General features: G+C 42.2%; 1 long non-coding RNA gene across 1 annotated transcript; it reads right to left on the bottom strand.

The window, feature by feature from the left end:
* Positions 1-1,143: 1,143 nt before the first annotated feature.
* On the bottom strand, positions 1,144-7,764 carry LOC116964158. Its single transcript, XR_004408589.2, has 2 exons — positions 7,512-7,764; positions 1,144-2,762 (listed from the first exon to the last, which is right to left on the bottom strand). It is a non-coding gene; the product is annotated as an uncharacterized LOC116964158 (long non-coding RNA).
* Between the last annotated feature and the right edge of the window lie 3,475 nt (positions 7,765-11,239).

The following is an 11,239-nucleotide window of genomic DNA, read 5'->3' as shown; positions in this document are numbered from 1 at the left end:
TTTTTTAGGAAAAGAATAAGAAAACAAACCATAAACCACACTTACACAGTACTGCATGTAACTGTGGCGCACTACTTGAATACTGCTTTCAGTTCTAGTTACCCGTCTCAAAATCCATATAGTAGGATTACAGTAACATTCAGGCTTGGATAGCCAAAGCTCAGAAATATGAAATGGCAAAATGATGGGATACAAATACATTAGCAGCTATTAAACACAAAATACTGCCTCTGTCTTAGTAAATCTGCAGGACTCAGATTACTGGAAGCTGGGAAGGCATACAGAAGGGATTACTGCTATCTGATTGCCCCTTTCATGTACTCTTTCACTGTGTACTAGATGGGCCTCTGGTCTTACCTACTACAGCCATTCTTACGATCCTATAAGGAGAGACTAAATACATTTATATTTGTTAGCTGGCAAAATAAATGATGGGGGGGGGGGCGATAAATGATAAAAAATAAATTGATCCAAAAGACATTCTTAATTACTCCTGCCTGTGAATGATTCTGAGCTTCGTGAAACTATGGTGAAATTAGATTTAGGAAATCCTAAGAACTTGTATGCTGAGAGCCTTGATATGTTACTGAAGTTCTGGTTTTCTTATTTCCACTCTAATTTTATTATTTCCTAACTCCATCTGCGCCTCAGTGGCAAAATCCTAAATTATCTAGATTCCAGAACTGTATTTACAGCCAAATAGGAAATGACAGCATTGGCTGCTGGCTCACTGCGCTGAAGAAGTTGAGCAACTCTGAATTTTAAAAGAAAGCCAGATGGTCTAATGACAGCAGGAACCAAGAGTTCCATTGTCCTTCATGGTTTTATTTCTTTTGGGACCAGGTTTTCTATCTGTAATGCAAGGCAGACTATTTCCCCATCTTTAGGAAAATTTTTGGATTAAAGTATTACTAAACCTATCAGTTAGCTTTACTAGCTATGTCCATGGACCAGTAAAAAATCTGCAGTCAGCCAAATTTCAGTCAGCCTGAAAAAAACCTGACCAAAATCTCTTTATACTTCAGGCTATGATCTTGCTAGTACAACTTTAAAAAAATTATTCTGAGACAAATACCTATTCTTAGTGCCACATACAGAAAAGACTAAGCACTGACTGTTGAAGCAAAAATACTTTTTAAACCCTTGCCACCAGACCTTGAAAATTTTATTGTCAAACCTATACAGTTCTTCTGGCTGGATAAAGTATCAAGGAGAAGGTGACCATGACTTTGACCTCACAGAAGATGAACAAAGAAGAGTCGGTTGATGCAAGGGCAATATGGGGATGATGCACCCATAGACAATCACTAACTGCTCTTACTACAGAATGTGAATGTCCTTGCTGCTGAGTAAGTTTTCTTATCTTAATACTAGCTTCTGTGTTATCCTCACTCCAATTTTACACATAGACATTCAGCAAAATTAAGGCAATCAAAACTATTAAAGTAATGCACCTAAGATGAAGTACTTTCAACTGCCATATTAATGTTTCTTTGAAGGATAAAGTTCCCTTGTATCTCTGCAGCCTTTGATAGTGTAATGCGTCTGGTTGGGATGGGGTTAATGTGTTTTAGGGTTGTGATCAGAACAGTGTTGGTAACATAGCCCTGTTTTAGCTATTGCTGAGCAGTTCTTGCAGGACATGAAGGCCTTCTCTGTTTCTCGCTCCGCCCCCACAGCGAGTAGGCTGACGTGAGCTGACCAAAGTGATACTGCACGCCGTATAACATCATGCTCAGTGATAAAACTGGGGGGGGATTTTTTGCAAAGTTGCCATTGCTTGCACACTGGCTGGGTATCAGTCTGCTAGTGGGAGTTGGTGAGTGCCTTTCCATCACTTGTTTCTTCTTCTTTCTTTTTTTTCTTTCCTTGACTTACAAAACTGTTTTCATATTTACCCATGTGTTTTTTCTTCCTTTTGCCCTTTCAATTCTCTTCCCCCATCCCATTTTGCAGGGAGTAAGCGAGCAGCTGGGTGGGTGTTTAGCTGCTGGGTCAACCCATCACCCATGGGAAAGCTCTGAGGAAACAATCACAAGGAAGTAGGATGCCTCTTAGTAGGCTAAGTGCTTTGCCATGGCTCCCATCTTCTACTCTGCATGTGGAAACTACCAAATCCCTATTGTTAGGACTAGGTGGAAGAGGTCACAGTTCATTTTCTCTTTCCTATCTACTGGTGTAAGCAAGAAGGCAGTATGGATCTCCGCAGGATTAACAAACTGGTAACAGTTCCTGTTGTGTGAACCAACCAAACAAAATGTGCTTCTTTTTCCAACCTCTAATGCAGACATAGGCAATCTATATCTCTTAAACCACGTGAAGCTTGTGTGTGGCTTCTTCAAGAGACAGGTAACAGACAGTGCAAGTATGGAAGTTCCTGCAAATACTGTATGTCCAGCTGTCAGAAAAAGCAAAAAAACTGAAGTCACTGGAGCCAAAATTACCCTGTCTCCTTGGACCCAGCTCTAGTTTCCAGCAGAATGCTTACCAACAGCCTATAATGTCATTTTACAGAGTTTGCCCTCTCAGAGTGATGAGGCGTCACATGAATTTGGCATTCATCTCATCTTCCTCAATCTGAACTGTTGTGTTTGATTCCGCACAGCCGCAGTCTGATATCATGACAGCCAAAATCTTCTTCTGACTGAAGTTTCCTCACCACTGGGAAAACGATTGCAAAACAGGCTCCTCTGCTAACTCTGTGACTTCCGAGGAACTGCAGGAATTTGAATTCTACAGGTGCATGAGCTTTTCAGAACTGTCTGAAAGCAAAAAACATGGAAAAGGGGTTTTCTGTTTGTTATTTCAGAGTAAGGAAACATAAATTTTAGGGAGTGAAATTCATACACTTTTTAAATCAAATGGAGCTTCTATAGTAACTTAATGAAGCCATATTTAATCCAGAGTCTGTTCCCAACCTCACTGTTACCATTGGAAAAACTACATCCTACGTGTTTCAGTTCTTGTGTCCATAAAGTAGGAACAATAGTATTTAAACATCCTTAATAGGACCATCTCAAATCTAATTGGTAACTTTGGACACTCTGAGTGTGAACCATTATTTTATTGTCTGTCGTGGTTTGAGCTGGGTTAACAGCCAACCACCACAGATGGTCACGAGCAAAAGGCAGACTCGTTAGGGGAAGAACAAAAACCATACATTTATTACGGACACTAACAACACGTAACGGAGTAGGACAGTGAGAAGCACTGCCACATCTTGAGAACACCTTCCCCCCACCCCTCCCTTCTTCCCGGGCTCAGCTCTGCTCCCGATATCTCTACCTCCTCCCCCAGCGGCGCAGGGGCAGGGAATGGGGGGTGCAGGCAGTGCTGCTGCTGCTTCTGCCATCTGCTGTGGGGGGAGCTTCTGGAACTTGTTCCCCCTGCTCCATCATGGTCCCCCTCTCACAGGAGACAGTCCTCCACAAACTTTCTCCAGCTGGAGTCCCTCCCATGAGCTTCAGTGTTTTGCTGTGCAGCTCTGGTGTGGGACAGCCCCGCATGCTGCAATCCTCCCAGTGCCCAACTACAGCAGTGGGGGCTGCTTCTTCCCACAGGGTCCTGGCTGACTTCAGGCATAGACACCTTACTTGAGTATATGAGGCCCCTCACAGGCCATAAATCCATGTCTGCTCCACCCTAGCTCTCCATGGGTGGCAGGGGGGGCCGCCCTGCCGTCTCACCACAGGATACAGGGGGGTCTCTGCTCCGGCACACCTCCCCCCCCCCTTTCTTCCTCCATTCCTCCACTGACCTTGGTGTTCATGCAGCTGCAGCAACTCCTCCTCACCAGTCCCACTGCCCGTCACCACGTCCCTTCTTAAATACGTTATCGCAGAGGCGCAGCTGATGGGCTCAGTTTTGGTGCAGAGGTGGAGCTGACGTGGAGCTGGGGGAGCTTCGAGAAGCTTCTCCCAGGGGGTTCACCCCTATAGCCCCCTCCCCTGCTACCAAAAAACCCCACCACTCACTCAAACCCAGGACATTGTTGTGACTTTATTACTGCAAAATGATAGTTGCTAGTGCGAACAAAACTTTCTTCATATAACCCATTGAGTCCATCAACTGCAATGGATTCTTTGGTATAGGTCAAAACACAAGGAGCTACAATTTTAACATGCTTGTTACAGAAGCCAGCATGCTTGAAATAGAAATAATTATGATATCAATGGTAATGCAAACAGCAGCAGCAGACTAGAACCAGATTACCAAATTGTTCTCAGTCGTGAAATCCTGAACTCTGTATGTAGTGAACTGAATGCTTATGGAAAAGAAGCTAAACTAGCATAAAGAAAATTTGTTTAAATGGTGACCATTGTGCTGGTTACACTAAGAATCCATTTTTGGGTGCCGAGCTCACTTCAGACTGCTTAATTTTGGTGTGTGGATTTTGACTCAAGTCATTCCCAGGTAGAGATCAAGTTGTGCTGTTAAAAAGTGGCCGAAATGAAGCCCTGGCTGCTTTGGATCCGAATCCCATTCTTCATCCTTTCCCGGAGTCCACAGAGCAGGCTCCCTACCCATCATCAATCTTCCCTTCCCCCAGCGTCCACAGCTCCCTCCTCCTGCCTCCCAGCTACCAGCTGGGTGAGAACCAAAGGGATGTGGCTGCTTTGAGCTAGGCATGTGCTGGCTGCCAGCAAACTAAACATAATAAATAACCTTTGAGCTTGGGCAACAGCCTTTCAGTCACGGTAATAATTTGAAGGAAGTAATCTCTCCTTTACTGAGCTGTTACGTTTCATGAAACTTCGAGGAATTTCATAGCCTGAAGTTTTTCTATTTCTGCGTCAAATGTAACTGAAATGAACTCATGGGTTCAAAAGTTATTAGAGAGGGTCTGACAAGATGGGTTGGCAAGCGGCATATCAACTAAGCCCTGTTTCCTGAGGCTTATAATTGCAGAGAAATACCCTTTGATGATATAATAGATACAATTCCCAGTAGTTTATAAATAAAGTTTGAGGACAGAAGGTCTGAGCAATATGCAAAATACTGGTCTTGGGAGTTTCCATATCATTTACAACATTCAAGAGAAATCTCCAAGGCTATTTAGTGGCATCACAGCAGAGCAACTATAGTTGTTTTGATTTATTGAGGTTAATACAGAAATTAGTAGGGACTGGGATCACATTTCAGGAGCCAGAACATGAGTCTTTGTTAAATGTCTCTGCTCCAGCAGTTAGGCATCATTTCCCAAACATATAAAATTATAGTTTGTTGTCAGAACCTAGGAGGGGTTACTTGTAAATTAAAAAAAAAAAAAAAACCACAACAACACAAAAACCAAACCAAACCAAAAATAAAATAATTAAAAAAAAAAAAAAAAAACAAAAAAACAGTATTCATAGGTCCATACTATACAACCCTACTGAATTAAAGATTTTCACTGCCTTTAGAACTTCCTGCATATGAAAGATCTTCTACCTGAACATCCACAGATGAGAATCATATGCTGTGTATGTATGAGTGCATTTTCTGCCTTTAAGTGCATTCTTTTTTCACATTTCCAACATCCTAGACTGTATCCAACTTTAATTCAGATACAAAAAGAACTGGTTTTGGCACAGTGCAGGTAATGTGATACCTGTTCTGAAGTCTGATAAAATTGCATACTTTCTTTTGTGTGTAATCTCTTTTCCTTGATATCACTTAAATATTGATACCACATGTCTTCCTTATCCCTCCCAGAACACATTAAAAGTGAGGGGGGAAAAAAAGAGCCAGACATCAAATTCATCTTGTTATGACTTTGATGGAGAGAAGACAAGAACATGACCTGAACCCAGTGGCATTACAAACTAATTTATTTCTGTCTGTCAGTAATTCAGATTTCATTGAAAGTATTTCAGGTCACTGAAATGGTAGAAAAAGCCATCTAGTGTCAAAAAGATGTTTAAGAACTTCATGCGTGAAAGCAATCTGGTGGTTATACCCATTCTGGATGAACTGAAAAATAGGGGAATAAATTTGGTAAATTACTGATGAGCAAACAATGCGCAGTGACTGTAGCTCATATTGGCCAGACAGCAGGGCACGTAATAGACTTTCATAGAGAAAGGACCTAATAGAGAAGTTCTGCATCTCTATATGAGAAACAATGTTGAAAGTAAAGATAAAAGATGGAGGAAAGCCCCAGAATACGGGGAATTTGATTTCCCAGCTCAAACTGCTCATGTATAAAAGCAGATCTAAGTGCTGTGCTGTGACAACTGCAGAGCTTTCAGCAGGCCAAATCCTGTAAAATCCCCTTCAGGAGCTCTTTCCTACGTACAGAAGCTGTATGGACCTAATGCAAGTGGTATTAACTAAACAAGTTCAATTTTTGCGCCTGGTTTCTCTTATATTGACCGAAAACTACTTTTTATCCATTTGGTTTATGACCGTCCGTTTAGGCCATAAGCACAAGTTCCGTTTGCAAACAGTTGCTCCATTCAGAGTCGTTGCTGCTCCTCACTGACCTTCTGCGAGGGGCCGTTCCCACCCACAGCTCTGCCGGGCTGCTCCCCAGTGGGTCCCGTGGAGCCAGCGGGGTGTCCCGGGGGGGACCGAGGAGCACCTCCGCAGCAGCCGCGGGTGCAGCAACCTGCTGCTGGACGGTGACGAGCAACGAGGTGTTGTATCTTCCTCTATTCCAGCTGTGCTGAGAAAACAGCAGTCTGCTGCCCTGCTGGCGGCTGAACCAGCATAAACAGATGTAAACCATCCTAAAACCCTGACTGCACACAGCCTTGTGTACTGTACTTGCTATGCTGATTCAGAAATCGGTACTGCTAACCTGGTAACCTCCCTGTGCAAACGTATTTATAGCATTCTCAAGGTGGTTCTTTTTACTGACGTGATATCCCTATAAATTTATCTCCAACACAGTAAGTTACTTCATCATAATCTGCAGCAGGAAGTTTTGTTGCATCTTGAGCCAATGTATAAGCACAAAAGAAGATATCTACATCTTTTCTCTATCATGTCACAAGACCATTTTATTTTAATATTACCTAATTATACTGTAATGTAAAATAGTGCAATTTTTAAGTAGCTCTAGGAGGCCTTTATTAGCCTAATGCGGCAAAAGGAACACCAAAAAACCCTACTGAGCAGGGTCGAACGAAGCTGCACCGTAGCTGGGAGGAACAGGATGTAAGTTATTATGTTGTTCCTGTGCCATGTGGCACAGAGAGTGCCACCCAGAGGGATGGTAATAACCCCCAGCTGCAGCCAGGTCTCCTGAAAGCACTTTTGGGGCATTTGAAAGGATACAGCTTGAAACATGTGAAACAGCAGAATAAATGTATAACTTCTGATATTAAAATCATTCAGTCCCAACATTGTATTTATAAACCAATATATTTCTAAATGATGCTCCTTATTTAAAAAGTATCTTCCTTGAGAAAGCTACCTAGAAGTCATTACTATATGCAAATATATATTGAATACATAAATACATAATAATTGTATATGTTATATTTTTCGAATCACACGATTGCATTAACAGTAGTAAGGGTGCTTACCTGCTTTGATTCTTCTATCTGTACACTGACTTTGTGAGTGTGCTTTATAGGAGTGTTGCACGCCATCAGTTTTAAAGCTGGTGAATTATTGACTGAAGTGTAACCTTTTGGTGCAGTTCAGCACCATGCCTTCTGCATCTTTACATACTGCCGTAGGGGTCTACTCTTCCCTTTCAGTTTGCTTGAATTATGAAATCCTCAGAATTTATCGTCCTGCCGAAGAGAGTGAGTTGCAAAGCTATGCACGTGCACAACAGACCTGGAGAAACAATAGTTACAAGTAAGTAAAGCATATCTGAGCACTTGCCGGTGCCTGAGGCCACATGGTGGGCAAGCCACCCCACGCTGTGGCTGTCAACCGCCCAGGTCCCTAACAGAGCAAGAACTGAGCAGCAGTCTTCCCCAAAACAGCATCAGAGTCAGAGAATTCAGAAGTGGCTTAGTACTTGGTAAAAGCTCCACCTAGACACCCTACACGTCTTAGGAATGCAAATATTTTGCAGCACTCTGATCCTGGCAGGAGGTTCCTTCTTTGTAATCTTGTAAAAAAACCCAAATCCAATCATTTCATCCTGTGGGACAATTTCTGCATGGTAGTAGCAAACTCAGATATCTTTCTTAGCCAGAGGATTTGAGGCTTAAGTCATTCTGAAAGCTCCACTGTAATTAATATAGAAAAGAAAGAGCCTACTAATATAAAAAATAGCAAGCCCAGCATACGCAGGCAAAAAGCTTAATTTCTTAATTTAAATAATTTAGATACAGTATTAAAAAAATTTTAGATGAGAAATAAGAAAGATTGTACATTAAGACGTGAATCTATCTACTTTTTCTCGCCAAGGTTCAGTTTACTGGAGTAAAAGCATTTTGACAGACAGGTACCAAAAAGAGGTGGCAGGAGCTGATATCTGATAATGATAGTATATTGTGTAAGGGTATCTCAGAGTAGAGGCAAATTCTGGGACTGCACACTGACAGCCATAGTAATTATTTAATCCTGCTAGAGTTAATGGGGTTGCCACTACTCTTCCCTGGTTTTCCTTCAGAATAACTTTGCATAACAGAGGAAGTTTGATGGAAAACGTACAGTTTCGCAGCTCAGGAATGAGAAACCCATGAGGAGGAATCTGAAGACAAACTACCCCTAAAGCAAAAAACTAATGCTTCCTGTTAGAAGTCAGGACACAAAGAAAACTTGACATACGCCCTGTCTCGGAAAGGGTTTGACAAAACATGACTCCGTAGCATTCAGCAGCTCAAAACAACTGGGCCTTTTGGTACTCTGGGTGGGTCGGCTGCAGCCGATCTCACTGGCGCTGCACTGCCTTGCATAGCAGAGGCCACCTTGCACCATCATCCTTGTTGATAGAAAATAAGGGAGTGGTATATCCCTTTTTTTTGAAAACAGATTATCTCACCTCCTGGCACAGCGCATTTGACCTGCTTTTCTCACTGCCCTGAGTTCAAGCAGATCAACGTGTGGCTGTGCTGTGCTGGGGATCACAGACGCTGAGCCTTCACAAGATCTCGGTGCGATGCCTATCTGCTACTGCTACTGTATTTATGCAGAAAATGTGGGAATACTCAGCAGCTGGTCCAAGGTGTGTCCCTGACAGACATAAATACCTTGCAGCCATTTGCATAAATTCTCACACGCTGTGTTAAATCAGTGTAGGGAGCAACATGCCCCAGAAGAGCTAAACAATCCCAACGCTCAGAATGCCAAATTTGTGCACACGCTTTGCCATTCCTTGACAGAAGTCCCGTTGGAGATAGGGTCTGACAGGAAGATAGTCTGCCATTTAACTGACAGGCTTAAGGCGTTGTATGAGAGCCAGTTGTGACTCCCAGAAATGTAGCATGAAATCCAGAGAATAAGGAATTTGTTGCCCCTATTGATTTTTGAACCAATGTAGCACCTAAGATCTGTGTAGACACAATTTTAGAATGGCTTCAACCTTTGTATAGCCCCCCACTATTATCAGTTGCAATTACATGGCAAACTTAAACACTTTAGTCTCGTAATAAGAATGCTACTTTTGTATTATGTCTATTACATTATCTTACATACAGATAATAATCATACATGCTTTTTGTGTACTGGTATTTTCCATTAAATGCACTTGTGTCATTTTAAAAAATCAATAGCTGTATTATCTTCAGATTGCCTCATGTATTGCAGCACTGTAAGAAACTAGGTGTTGGAAAAAAAAAACGTTAAGCCACCCAAAGCCACTGCAGTTAATCATATTTAACACCTGACTAAACTGGGCTCACCCAGAGCTTTTGGTAGGATTGGGAATAAACAATCCTGCTCAAGTAATTCTCTTGTATTATGTGAGAAGCCATTAATAGCTGCAGTTTCTGTCAAAGCAGGATGTAATTCTAGAAGCCAAAGGCCCTGCGCAAGTTTAGGAATATTTTGTACCTCTCATTTCTCTGGTACAGCAGGTCTTGGGAGGGCCTACCATTTATTTTTATATGACCTACAGACAGAGTGACTATTGATCATAAAGCTATTTGCTTTTAATGAATATATCATCATGAGAAGCATATGAGAGGAGATTGCAGAGAGAATGCTCTGCTGGTTGACATCCATAGTGATGCCATAGCACTGAGTTGCTTGTTATTTATTCTCTTGCGCCTGTAATGAAAGTGTACATACTCTACCACAATTGAAGTGTTACTTTTGTCATATTCATTCATATTTCCACCGCCAAACTGTTGTGAAAACTCAGCTTTTGTGTTGGCTGAATAACATAATTCCCTCAAAATACTTACACTTGGAGTGGAACAGGAGACCCACCTCTGAAGCGCAAGCAGAGAGTAGAGTGTTAAGGCAGGGCAGGCATCAGTGTGGAGAGCCAGAGGTTCGAGTTGAGAGATTCCCAAAGAGTCAAGATGAGTACAGCAAGGAAAGGGGGATGTCCTACTGCATTTTACTCTAAAAAGTATGCTTTTTTCCCTTGAGCAAATGCTTGAACTTTACTTTTTTCTCTTAAAAGGAACAGAGTTCTCTTTTCTTCTGTGGCTTAGCATAACAAAGGAACAGGCTTTTAATGGTAGCTTGCTTTTCTTCAGCTTTCAGACAAGGGAAAATTTCTAATTTCCTCTGAATATATATATATATTACCCATAGAAAAATGGCCTTTTTAGCCTCCTGGATCCATCTGATCCCTCCACGTAATTTTCTTAGGTTCCCATGCTTTTCTTATCTTCACCCCATTAAGAAATGCCCTTGGATCTTCCCAGTACATGTGGTTGGGAACATGCAACTGCATGTACCTGGGCTTTTGTCACTGCTGGGGACATTATGTCCTAAGTTTAACACTGACTGCACTGTTCCAGTGCTCATACTTTAAGATCCCCTATATCAGTTCCCCCTTCATAGGACTCACAGGCAACCCCTGGCAATTCAGCATCCCTGCAGAAATGGCAGTTACCCAGAGCAAGGTGTCTGGAAGCAGGCAGACCCTCTGTCTGCTATCTGAAAGACCTTTCTGCAGGGAAGGAAGTCTCAGGGATTCCCAGGTTCCTTCTCCTTCATGTTACTGAGCAAATCTAACAATCTCTCCTTCAACAGAGGGTCCTAGAAAAACACAGCCTCCATAACTGCCGAAGGACTGATGCAGATTAAGGGGAGAAACAGGTTCAACAAGGGATAGTAGACTTCCAGAGCCTCTTTATTCCACAGATAATGCTGACCAGGAGCATACACAGTAGAGAGA

Source organism: Tyto alba, unplaced genomic scaffold, assembly GCF_018691265.1.
Source record: "Tyto alba isolate M040663 unplaced genomic scaffold, T.alba_DEE_v4.0 Super-Scaffold_22, whole genome shotgun sequence".
NCBI lineage: Eukaryota > Metazoa > Chordata > Aves > Strigiformes > Tytonidae > Tyto > Tyto alba.
This window is presented reverse-complemented; position numbering and strand designations above follow the sequence as displayed.